The sequence below is a fragment of the Chiloscyllium plagiosum genome, chromosome 8, assembly GCF_004010195.1.
Source record: "Chiloscyllium plagiosum isolate BGI_BamShark_2017 chromosome 8, ASM401019v2, whole genome shotgun sequence".
NCBI classification, from domain to species: Eukaryota; Metazoa; Chordata; class Chondrichthyes; order Orectolobiformes; family Hemiscylliidae; genus Chiloscyllium; species Chiloscyllium plagiosum.
The window spans coordinates 2363992-2376426 of NC_057717.1; positions in this window are offsets into that span (position 1 = coordinate 2363992).

Consider the following 12435-nt stretch of genomic DNA (forward strand, 5'->3'; position numbering starts at 1 on the left):
AAACGCTACACTCCCCTACAACCGTCCCTAAAGCAGAAACATCCTCCAGTGTGTGCAATGCTCCCTATCTCTATTAGTGTCTCTGGGCTCTATTGCTGTTCCTGTCTTTGTAAGCTCTGACAGATTGCCCAGCTTTCCGGTCTATATAATTTCCAGAACCTCAGCATCCGGCATCAGCAAATGTCTTCATTAACTACAGCCTTCCATATCTCTTTTCGTTCCTCAATTCCATACAACTTCATAATCTCTGTATAATAGCACCATTCCATAACATACTCCCTGTCTGCGTAAACTACCCCAATCCTACGCTGAGAAGTCTCACTGTACTTTTGATCACCTGTGGTCCCTTTGGATCTCCCTGTATCTTCCCTGAATCCATTGAATACAGCTTGTCTTATGTTTTAACTCCTTTAACTCATATGTTACTCTCCATCTCTGTGATATTCTTCAGTTGCTGCAATTATGTTTCTTTATCTCCAGAACTTCCAATCCCCCGATTGATGTAAGGTTATTGATTCCTTGCAGCATGTTTAATACCTGTAGCAGCCTCCAACTCTTCAATGCATCCTGTCGCTGTTACCTCCTCAAATACTACAGCTCACTGTCTTTGTAATATCTTCCAGTATCTGCAACCCTGTTGATTTCTATAACCTCCTCCAGAACAACACTCCACATCTCTGTGGAACTGATGGGTATGCTGCAAACCTGCCTTCACAGTCTTCCCTAGCTGTCCGAACTCCTGCAGCACTACAGCCCTCAATACCTCTGGTTCCTCCAATCCCTACAATTCTCCCTGGCTGTGTGAACTGTTCCAGCCCCTTCAACCATCCCTATTTAACTCACTTTTGCAGCTCCAACTATTGTCCATGTCAGTGTAATTCCCGGCACCGATAACCCTCCCGGTCTCTATAAACTCCTGCAGCTCCAACTATCACCCCAATCTGTGTAATCTCCAGTGCCTACAACCTTCCCTTTCTCTAAAAACTTCTCTAGCTCCAACTACCATCAATATCTGTGTAATCTCCAGTCCCTCCCAGTCTCTGTATCTCCTGAAGCTTCAACGACCACCCCTATCTGAGTGATCTCTAGTCCCTATATTCCTCCTGATCTCTGTAACTCCTTCAAGACTGATAAAACTGTAACTCTCCTTGACATCTTTCAGCCCGACAACCTATTTGATCTCTAACCACCAATAGTGATCTCAAACCACCCAAACTCTGTAACATACTCCAGTCTCTACAACCCAGCTTATATCTGTTTGCTTCTCTGGTGTCTGTATTCCCCTTTATCTCCAGTTACAGATCCTTGCTCAGGGAAACACCAAATCAGTAAGAACACAATATTCGGTTTATCAATACTTTTGCCTCATTTTCTAAAATTTAACGACTGCAAGTTCAACCTTCTCCACCTCTTCCCATCAATGTCCCTCCATTTTGAAGATCAGCCTGGTGAACCTTCTCTGGACTGCCTCCAATGCAAGGACATTTTCCCTCCAGATCGGGGACCAAACCTGATCACAGTATTCTCAATGTGAGCAGATTGGAGACCTCTATAGTTGTGAGAAGCCTTCCCTATTTTTATTCTCCATTCCCTTTGGAATCAATGTCAGCATTCTACTTGCCTTTTCTAAAACCTGCTGACCCTGTATGCCCCCTTTCTGAGATTTATACACAAGGATTCCCACGTTACTCCGTGGTGTAGTTTTCTGCAGTTGGTCCAAAACCAAAAGGTGACAGCAATAATCAGGAAAGTGTTGGAATGTATGGTAAATGATATGCCAGAAATGATAACTGCACACTTAGAAACCTATGGAATAAGTGCAGTCCATAAGACCATCATTTATAGGAGTACAATTAGGCCATTCGGTCCATCGGGTCTATACCGCTATTTGATTATGGCTGAATTGTTTCGTAACCCCATTCTCTCACTTAGTCCCTGTAACCCTTGATCTCCTTACTTATCAAGAACCTAGCTATCTCTGAGTTAGATACACTGAATCACTTAGCATCCACAGCCCCATGAAGCAATGATTTCCACAGATACAGCACACTCTGTTTGAATAAATTCCTCCACATCTCCATTCCAAAGTGTCGTCCTTTCACTCTGAAGCTGTGCCCTTGGCCCCTGGTCTCTCCAGTAATGGAAACATCTTCCCCACGTCCACTCCATCCAGGCCCCTCAGTATTTTGTAAGATTGAATGAGATTCTGCCGCTGCCTACGAAACTTCATCAAGTGCAGACCCAGAGACTTCACCTGCTCCTCATATGACAAGGATTTCATCCCTGGGATCTTTCTTGGAAATTCACTTCTCGTACCCCTTCACATCTTTTGTCCAGACTCTGAATGTATAACGTGTAGAGTGTAGTCCCAACACTGACCCCTGCGGAGCTCCCCTCATCACGAGTTCCCATCGTGAAAAAGACCCCTTTCTTCACCCTCTCTGCCTTGTGCCAATCAGACAAATCCTCTATCCATGCTCAGCATGTTGTTGTGAAACGGAAATTTCATTTCACACATACTGCTTGATTTATTTTTCTGTCTGGCTGTAAACAGCAAAGTTTCACCATTACCTTCCCATCTGTAATTCCCTGGAGAAGATGGTGGTGAGTTGCCTTCCTGACCCATTGCAGTTATTTGGCTGTAGGGCCGGCACAGTGCTTGGAGAACACCTTGGAAATGCTGGTGTCCCCATGCACCTGCAGCTCATGTCCTTGCAGGGTATAGTTGCTCTGGATTTGTGAAGGGCTGTTGAAAGGGCCTTCCTGAGTGACCTCAGTGCTACTTGTAAACCTTTTATTCCTACATTCAATCATGAACATGAGCGTTGTTGGCTGAGTCAGCATTTATTGTTGATTTGGAGTTGTCCCTGAGAAGGTGGTAGTGAGCTGCCTTCCTAAGCCACTGCACCAACCATTGGAACTGTTATTACCTGTGTATCCTCCTGCAGGCACAACAACACTCCTCATGTCTGTAACTGCGTACAGCCAATACAGCTCTCCCTTTTATATCTGACATCGTCCCCGACTTATAACTCTTTTAGTTCCTCACAATATCTCGCCTCCTCCATTCCCATCTGTGCTAGGGATCTCTAAAATTTCTTTATTCTTATTTAAATTCTGATCACCAAAATCTCTCCCTTTTTAAATTTGTAACCCCTTCAGTTTTTGTAACTCTCCATGTAATCAATGACAGCACAGGCTCCCTTCATTAAATCTCTGTAATTGCAATGGGTGCGTATGCTAAATTGGCACTTTTCATCCTCCTTATCCATTTCAGGACTTCCAGCTCCTATAATCCCTCTATTTCGAACGCTCCCATTCTCTGCACCCCCTCATGTCCTGAGGGTCCTTGAACATCACCAGTGCTCCAAAAGTTTATATTCCCCCAGTTACTGCAAGTCTTCTCACTCTGTCATATCCAACAGTCTCCAGTACAATACAACACTTGCTGGCTGTCAGGTTACATTTGTTGAAGTCTACACAACTCTGTAAGCAGCTCAGAAAAAGCCCTTTAGACTCGACAAAGCTCCGTCATGAACAAGCCACCATCTCTCTATTTCCTTTGCCTTCTTCAGTGTCTGTAACTCTCGCTGTATCTTCCAGTAACGTTCTTCAGTTGCTGCAGGTCTGCCTAGCTCCCCAGATAACCTGTCTCATCCCCTACAGCTCTCTCAATCACTGTAAGACCCTCTGCTCTGTCTAATCCTCCTCTTCCCCACTGTCTTCCAGGCACAACGGCGATCCTGTGAGAGAGCAGTGCGGAATGGGATGTCATAAATCTCAGCTGAGGCTTGAGGCCTACCATTACGTGGGAGTCACAAGGGGAGAGAACCTGAGACAGAGCAGCAAAAAGCGGGAGAATATAAATCAGCAGCGAGGAAAGAGGTGGACTGAGACTTGGAGTTGGAGAAACAGCAGAGCAGGAGGCTCGAAATCAGCACCGAGTCACAGAGGGAGTGATCATGTGAGGGAGCAGGGTGGAGGTGGAGCTGGAGGATTACACGTACCTGGGAATCACAGACATAAATTTCTGCTGCTGGGACCTGCCTGCACTGAGTTTGACAGAAGTGCCAGAGCCATCATCGAAAAGGCTGTAAGTTCATTGGCTGATAAATACACCGTTATTAGCAACTGTCCGTTAATTGCTATAATTAGAAAATTTATTTTTTCAACTTCTGAAATAAGGGTTGAACACAGAAATAAGAGGGAGAAGTGAAATTCTGAGCCAATATAATAAATTACCCTCAGTAAGCCACAGTTGAATAAGTGACTTAACTACATTGTTACTTCCCGAATGTTAACTTCATTATAAGTAATTAATTAAGTTACTCCAGACATGGTGCACTTTAAGACATGGCAAGACATGTTTGTCAGATGGAAAATGTGTTCTGTTACAATGGGAAGTCATAGCCCCTGCTCGTGTCCTAGATGGACACGGGGTCTTGGAGCTCAGACAGTGACTGGAGACTCTTATGCGACATCTGTGATGCTGAGAATTAGGGGGATAGCACACACACACACAGCAGATTACCCTGCAGACATGACGGCCTGGAATAAGGAAGGGAAGGGGGGGTTAGACAATCGCAGAGAAACAGTCAGGGAATACAAGAATATCCTGGTGACTCCCTCCCAATTCAGTTTCCCAGTTTGCAAGCTGATGAAGATGCTGGCTGCTCAGGGGAGTGCAGTCAGAGCCAAATTTGTGGCACCACAAGCAGCCTGACTGTACAGAAGGGAAGGGAGAAGGAAGGAGGAGCAATATTCACAGGGGAGAAAGGAAATTGAAGAACATGTCAGCGTATCTGTAATTCCAGGATAGTGGGGTGAAGAATATCACTGTGTCTGCAGAACATTCGTCTGGGGGACAGTGAAAAGTCAAGGTCGTGTCCATGTTGGTAGGAATGACCTGGGTAGGAAGGGTGAAGTGGTCTGTCAATCAGAATTTATGGAGCTCGGTGGATGGTTAACAATCAGGGCCTCAAATGTAGCAATCCCTGGAATACTCCCAGTGCGGTGTCCAAGTGAGAACAGGACTCGGAGTTTTAGGTAGATGAGAGTGTGACTGGAACGAAGGTGCAGCAGGAAGGGCTTCAGATTCCTGGGATATTGTGGCTGGTGTTGGGGAAGGCAGCAACTGTACAAGCTGTTCACGGAGTTTGGGGAATTGCAGATGCAGGTTGGTGTGTGGAAATCTGATATACTGATCATCGAGAGCTGGTTCAATGAATGCCAGAACTGGGTGTTAAATATTGCTGGATGTAAAGGATTCCAAAATATTAGAAGGGAAAGGAAAGAATGATGGTAGAAGTATTGGTTTCGATTAGCGTTAGTTAAGGAGTCCAAGAGAAAGAGGATTCGTCCAGGCACAGAATGAATTTGGCTGGAACTACAGAACAACAAGTATGCAATTACACTGTGAGGTACAGTCTGTCAGCCAGCACCTAAAGAAATGATGGAGAGAATAAATAGGCAGGGTCATTTCAGAGCGATGAAGACATTACAGATTAGTTATACTGAGAAACTTAATGTTTCCAGATATAGCCAGGGATACTGGTGTGCAGGGTCACGAGATTCGAGTATTCCTGGATTACAGGGAGGAGAGTTTACTGCAGGAATATGTGTCCAGCCCAAGAGACCATGTACTATTGGACCCGGTCCTTGTGAAAGAGGTGGGGCAAGTGGATCCAGTGTCAGTCGGGGATCGTTTTGGGGCGCAATGATCATTTTATTGTAAAGTTCAGGATGATGGTAGAGAATGATATGCAATAATTGAGAGGGAGAAACAGTAGTTTACTGAGAGAAGACTTTAATGGGGCAAGAATGAAGCTGGGAACTTTTCCACAAGGCCAGTGAAATGGTAGCTTTAAATAGTGTGAACCAGGTCAGATGGAGCTGGGATTATGGAGATGGGGCTGCAGTGTGACCATGACTGAGAACTGGATAATCAAAGGTTTCCTCCATTTATACAGGAAGGATAAATAAGCCAATACAGTGAAGTAGCATTGTGTATAAAGGATGGGATCAGTATTATTGTGATGCTAATCAATTCACACACTGCTCCTCCCTGCCCTCTCCCCTCATCCCTGCGTATTGATCCTATCAGATATTGGTAACCTTTGAAAACTTCAGAAAATAGCACAGTATAGAGGAGATGACTCTGTCCACATTTTGTATTGGACGAGAGATAACGTTGTTTTTTAAAGCCCCAGTTCTGTCTCCCCGGACAGTGTAGGACTTCAGGTGACGATCCCGGCACCTTTTTAAAATAGTTTGAGAGTTTCTGCCTCTACTCTGCTTCCATGTGTGACTCCCAGAGCCCGACCATACTCTGGGTGAAATAACAACCTTCCTCACAATTTCTCTAATATTTCAACCAATTACAATATATATATTCGCCACTGAAAACTGAGCTGTCCAACAGGAACAAGGTGTTCTCTCCCTTTCTACCCAGGCCCCTGACAATATGTGCACCTCAATCAAATCTCCTCTCAGCATCCTCCGTTCCAATCTTTCCTCATAACTGCACTTCCACTGTCACAGGGTGAAGAATCTCCTCTGTACCCTCTCCAGTCTAATTCCATCCTTCCATGTAGTGGGGTGACCAGAACTGCACACAGTCCCCAAGCTGTGACTGAGCTCATTATTTATACAGTTCCTGCATTATTTATACAGTTCCTGATTTGGTCAAGTCCCATTTTAGTCGGGTTTCATGGAGGGTTACTCTCCACCAGCTGAAGTGCATTTTCTCATGACACCATCCCCAGTCTGCCTCATTAACTACCCTCCCTGCACAAGTGGTTATCTTCTCAACTGACACGAACACGATGATTTTCCCTTTTGTCTGATAGAGGAAATAACGCCATTTGCTACAATAACAAGATTATTGATGTTTCCAGCGACCTTCATTTATTTGCCCACACTGACCATACTCTCATGTATTGTACATTCCTCTCTTGTTGATGCCCCCAAATGCCTTACCTTGCACTAGCCTGGGTTGTTTGCTCCATTACCCTGGATCCTATCGTTTCTGTTTTTAAACTGTCTGCCATGGGATCTCTCGTTAAATCCAAGGAAGTCATATGCAGTTACAGGTTACTGCCTCAGACAGACACAGTCAGATTAATTACACACGATCTTCCTTGAACAAATCCAGACCGACTGTCCTGGAGTCCCTGGGACTTCCTCAGTGACCGTTTATCCACTGTCACAAAATTCCATCCTCGACCTATTCAGTCAGTCTCTTGATCCAAATTAAACAAAGTTGCTGTATTAGCCATTCTCCTGTCCTTCGGCATCATCCCTGCAACCAGTGAGGATTGGATAATGTGGGTAACTATAAGGCAGGGGATTTTTCCCGGCTCCTTTTAACAGTCTGGAACATTGTGTTACCCCTATTTTAAGGATTTGAATCTCCTGTAAAATTCTCTGCTCCAATCCTTTGCACCCAATATTTCATCCCTATTTTTACTCAAACAGACAGAAACCTAAACCATCTTATGATTTGGTCAAGTCCCATTTTAGTCGGGTTTCATGGAGGGTTACTCTCCACCAGCTGAAGTGCATTTTCTCATGACACCATCCCCAGTCTGCCTCATTAACTACCCTCCCTGCACAAGTGGTTATCTTCTCAACTGACACGAACACGATGATTTTCCCTTTTGTCATAACAACTGCCCACTGCCTGGATATCCCAGAATGCACTGGCCTCCCTGTTAAAGTGGCCATCTTTAAAAAGTCATTATACTCTTGGATTGTCAATCCGAAACTGTCCTAGACATGGCAGAGGGGATAAAACTGGGGCCCCACTTTGTGGACAAGCCCCTGAGATTCTGGTGAATGAAAGTTGCAGGAGAGGGACATTATCTTCCTCTATGACTGGCAGGAGAGGGCATGGCACCAGACCGTGCCACCTTCGCCCGCTGTTGACCCCTGTGCCAGTGAGGTGCCAGCCTTCTGGGTGAATGCCCAGCAGTGTAGGAAGAAGGTCGGTGACCTTCCCCACTCCACCAGGGTAAGTGCCACCATCTCCAACTCGTGCCCTCACCATCACTCTCTCTGTTACTGCACCCACCCCCTACCAAGGCTCATGATCTCCCACTCTCACTGAATGCAGCACATTCTCTCAATCTCTTTCTAACTGCTTCTCTGTTCCTCTCTCCAACTCTGCCTGGTGTCTGTGCTGCCTTCTCACTCACTCAGGACACCTCGCTACCTTTCCCCCAGCTGTATCAGCTGTACCAAATAATTCCACCTCCCTTAATACCGCTTGGCAATTCTCACATTTCACGAAAGCAGAAAGAGCCAAGAGGGATAAGTAGCTCCCCAACATTCAGCTCCTCACCCCATCACAGGGAAATGATCCTGACCGTAACAGCCATGAGAGGCTGACTGACCGTGTCCAAGCTCCAGGACTGGGATCTGAGTCTCCCCTTGACTCATTACTGGGCACCATAACTGACTGTGGACAATGATATCAAGTTTCATGGTTTTGTGTCTGTGGTAAACACCAAGACAATACAGCAGGCGGGTGAGTCTGTTATCTCTGGCTGAGGGGAATCACTGCTGAGGGCAGGGTAACGCAAGGAAGTAATTCTGTGAGCATTCAGGTCCGCTCAAAGTGAGTGTGTACAAACACGGAGTGAGCAGCCCAGAGGGACAGTCCATGAGCTGGGTGTGTCCCCCTGAGCTCAGTGTCCTTGCAATGAGAGTTGGCAGTGCACCCTGAGCTGCAGCATTGAAGTACAGAAGCGTACTGTCTGTGGGTCGGAGATGTGCTGGGATGGCATGGTGAGCCTAGCATGTGACAGATGCCAGCATTGGTGGGTGTGGAGTACATGCGGTTTCTGGCTGTGCAGTGTCCCCCGAGACATTGTGTCCAAGATAGCAGGCCGCAGGAGCGAAGGGCGAGATGAAGTCACCAGTTACCAGCTCGGAGTTTCACATCCAATTCTCCATATTGAGTTTCCCTACTTTGGGGCGGGGGGGGGGGTAGGGGGGTGGAGGGTATGAAGCTGCAAGTTGTTGAGAAGAGACCCACTGAATGTAATCATTCAGTCAACATCTTGCCACTCCCTTGCTCAACTCTTGTTTTAAAGAGCAGTCCAGCACAGGACCAGGCCCTTCAGCCCAGCAAGCCCACACTGACACATGATGCCTTTCTAAAGTTAAAAAGAAAGTTTTTGCTCCGACACCCTCTATTTAATTCTGTTCCCTACTTACTCATATTTGTGCCAAGATCCCTCTTAAACCTTGCTATATTAGCTCCTTCCCCTCTATCAGTGCATTCCAGGCACTTGCACATTCTGTCTGGAAAAGCAAAAAATAAACTTGCCAATCATATCTCCTAAACTTTCTCCCTTTTACTTAAAACCTATGGTGCTGTGTAATTGATATTTCTACTCTGGGAAAAAAAAGCTTCTAACTGTATTTCTATCTTTGTCTCTGATAATTTTGTAAATATTTTTCAGGTAGCCAATGATGCCCAGGTGCACACAAAACATGTATGTTCAGTCTCTCCTTCTGGCTAATACCCTCTAAGCCAGACAACATCCTGGTAAAACTTTTCCATACCCTCTCCAACACTTCCACATCGTTCTGCTGGTGTGGCAACCAGTACTGTACACAATATTCCAAATTTGCCCGAACTAAGTTTCTCTACAGCTGCAATATGTCCTGCTAATGTTCATACTGCATGCTCCGATGCCTGTCTGCACGTTTGCCATCAGTCTTCTTGATCACCCTATCCACCCGTGTTGCCATTTTCAGGGAACTGTGGAGCTGTAAACCTAGATCCCTTCGGATGTTGATGTGGCCAGTAGTTTTTCCATCCACTTTATCCTTCTCTCCTGCATTAGACCTTCTGAAATGCATCACGTCACAATTGTCCAGATAAAGTTACAACTGTGTTTTCTCTGTCCAAGTCTGCAGCTGACCTATATCCTGCTGTATTCTCTGGCGATCATCAACTCCGCCAATTTATTTACAGACCTCCAGTCACAAAAACACTGTTCCACCACTACTCTGTCTTCTATTACCAAGCAGTTCTCTATCCACCTTACTAATTGACCCCTGATCCCATTTCACTTCATCTTCTGTATGAGCCTGCCATAAGGAACCATATCAAAGGCCTTGCTAAGTTCCAAACGGCCAACATCGAGTTACATGCCCTCATCAATCAACTCTGTCACTTCCTCAAAATAATCAATCAAGTTTGTGAGACATGATCTTCCCCACAAAACTGTGTTGCCTGTTGCTTGTAAGTCTATACTAGAGTACTGTTGGAGCTGCACTCATTCAGACAAGTGATTATTTCATCATGTTCCTGACTTGAACCTTGGAGGCTGGATTAGATTCCCTACAGTGTGGAAACAGGGCCTTCAGCCCAACTAGTCCACACCAACCTTCAGATGAGTAACCCACCCAGACCCATTCCCCTGCCCGTTATTTAACACTGACTAATGTACCAAACACGGTGGGCAGTTTAGAATGGCCAATTCACCTGACCTGCACATCCTTCGACTGTGGGAGGAAACCGGAGCACCCAGAGGAAACCCATGCAGCCACGGGGGGAATGTGCAAACTCCACACAGAGTCAACCAAGGCCGGAATTGAACCTAGGACTTTGGTGCTGTGAGGCAGCAGTGATAAGCACTGAACTCTTGATGGTGATTGCACAGCAGGAGATATGTCGGGCCGTGATAGTTACTGCACAGTGGGAGGTATGTCGGGCCGTGATGGTTACTGTACAGTGGGAGGTGTGTCGGGCCATGGCAGTTACTGTACAGTGGGAGGTATGTCGGGCCGTGACGGTTACTGTACAGAGGGAGGTAAATCGGGGTGTGATGGTTACTGTACAGTGGGAGGTATGTCCGGCCGTGATGGTTACTGTATAGTGGGGGTTATGTTGGGCTGTGAGGTTGCAGACTGTATGATTTGTACAGAGTATGATTCTGCTCCTGACTGTGGCCCACTGCACCTCATGGATGCATCATCATTAGTTTCTCAATCTGTTTTAAAGCACAGGGGGCTACTTATCATGGTGAGGGGAGTCTGTAAAAAGTGAAGGTAGCCCCTGTTCCCCGTAAGGACTGTGCAGTGACCATTCTCACCGATATATGAAATGGAGAGGTGTATCTGCAGCAGGCAGGTCGGTGACGATGTGGTCAATTATATGTTTCCCTTTTATTGATTCCCCCATAACCTGCCGCAGAACAATCCAGCAGCCACAGGATGCAGCATCAATGCTGAGCACGATACTGACTATATACCACGGAGCTGTCCCCCTCTGCTGGCTTGTCCTGTCAGTGTGACATACCCTAACAGAGAGCGTGGTGATGTTGCCTGGTATTAGTCCTGTTCACAGACTCCTGCTTTACAGATAATATCTGACTGTTGCTTGATTAGTCTGTGGGATATATACAACAGGTCACTTTTACATTTTGTATAATGAAGAGTTAATATCACTTTGTTTCTTACATATTTTAAAATAAACCAAACATCATTTTTTTTTTTTGACAACCATTGAAGTGAACAATAATTGAATTACCAGAGCACACAGCTAACTATTACACGATTCATTGACTGTAGTAAACAGCTGATTGATGTTCAGATGAATGAACACACCATCTTGCAAACAGCAAAGCTTTTGAAAATGACTTTGAGGAAAAGCCTGAATTCAGACACAGTGTTACTGGGCCTCACCATGACCTCCAAAACACTGGCCATCTCCAGAATCTGTCCAGTGAGTTTCCAAACTGGAGCTGGGCAGTTACTGACATGATCCCTCACAATAGACATACCTGAACAATGGAGAGATTTGAGTGGGGAAAACTGGTCAATGGACTAGCACATGGTGCTGATCCAGACGCAGTTCAACATTTGTAACAAAGACCTGTAAACAGCCATGTCCTGCAAGTATATCTCTTCTGGTATGGCACCTAAACTCTGTAATTCTGCACCTTAGCCCCGATCCTGAATGAAGGTGTTTTTAAGGTGATGGGCTCCTGCAGCACATAGCATCTTACATTGAATTCCTCATAACCCATATCCAATGTATGTTAGCCCCACAATGTCAGTATCCAAACAGAATTGTGCAGCTCCATTGATGGCCAGCATCATCCCAGCCCAATGATCTTCTGTGTGAATTGAGTTGGAAATCTCTATGTAAATGTTTGCAGCATTGTTCTAATCGTTAACAGCAAAATGTCTTTACTGAGGTTTCGATAGCCTTTCCTAATACCAACTTTTAGATTGTCCAATAAGCACAAAAGTCCTTGTACATAATAATAATTTGGTCTTGTGTGTGGGAATGAGATTTATCATTTCAATGCTCCTTACTGTGAGTTGTGCACTGTTTTCATCATAATGTTGTTATAAAAGTGTACGGAATAAATGGGTGGATTTTAGATTAGATTACGTTTCCACACTGTAATGTAA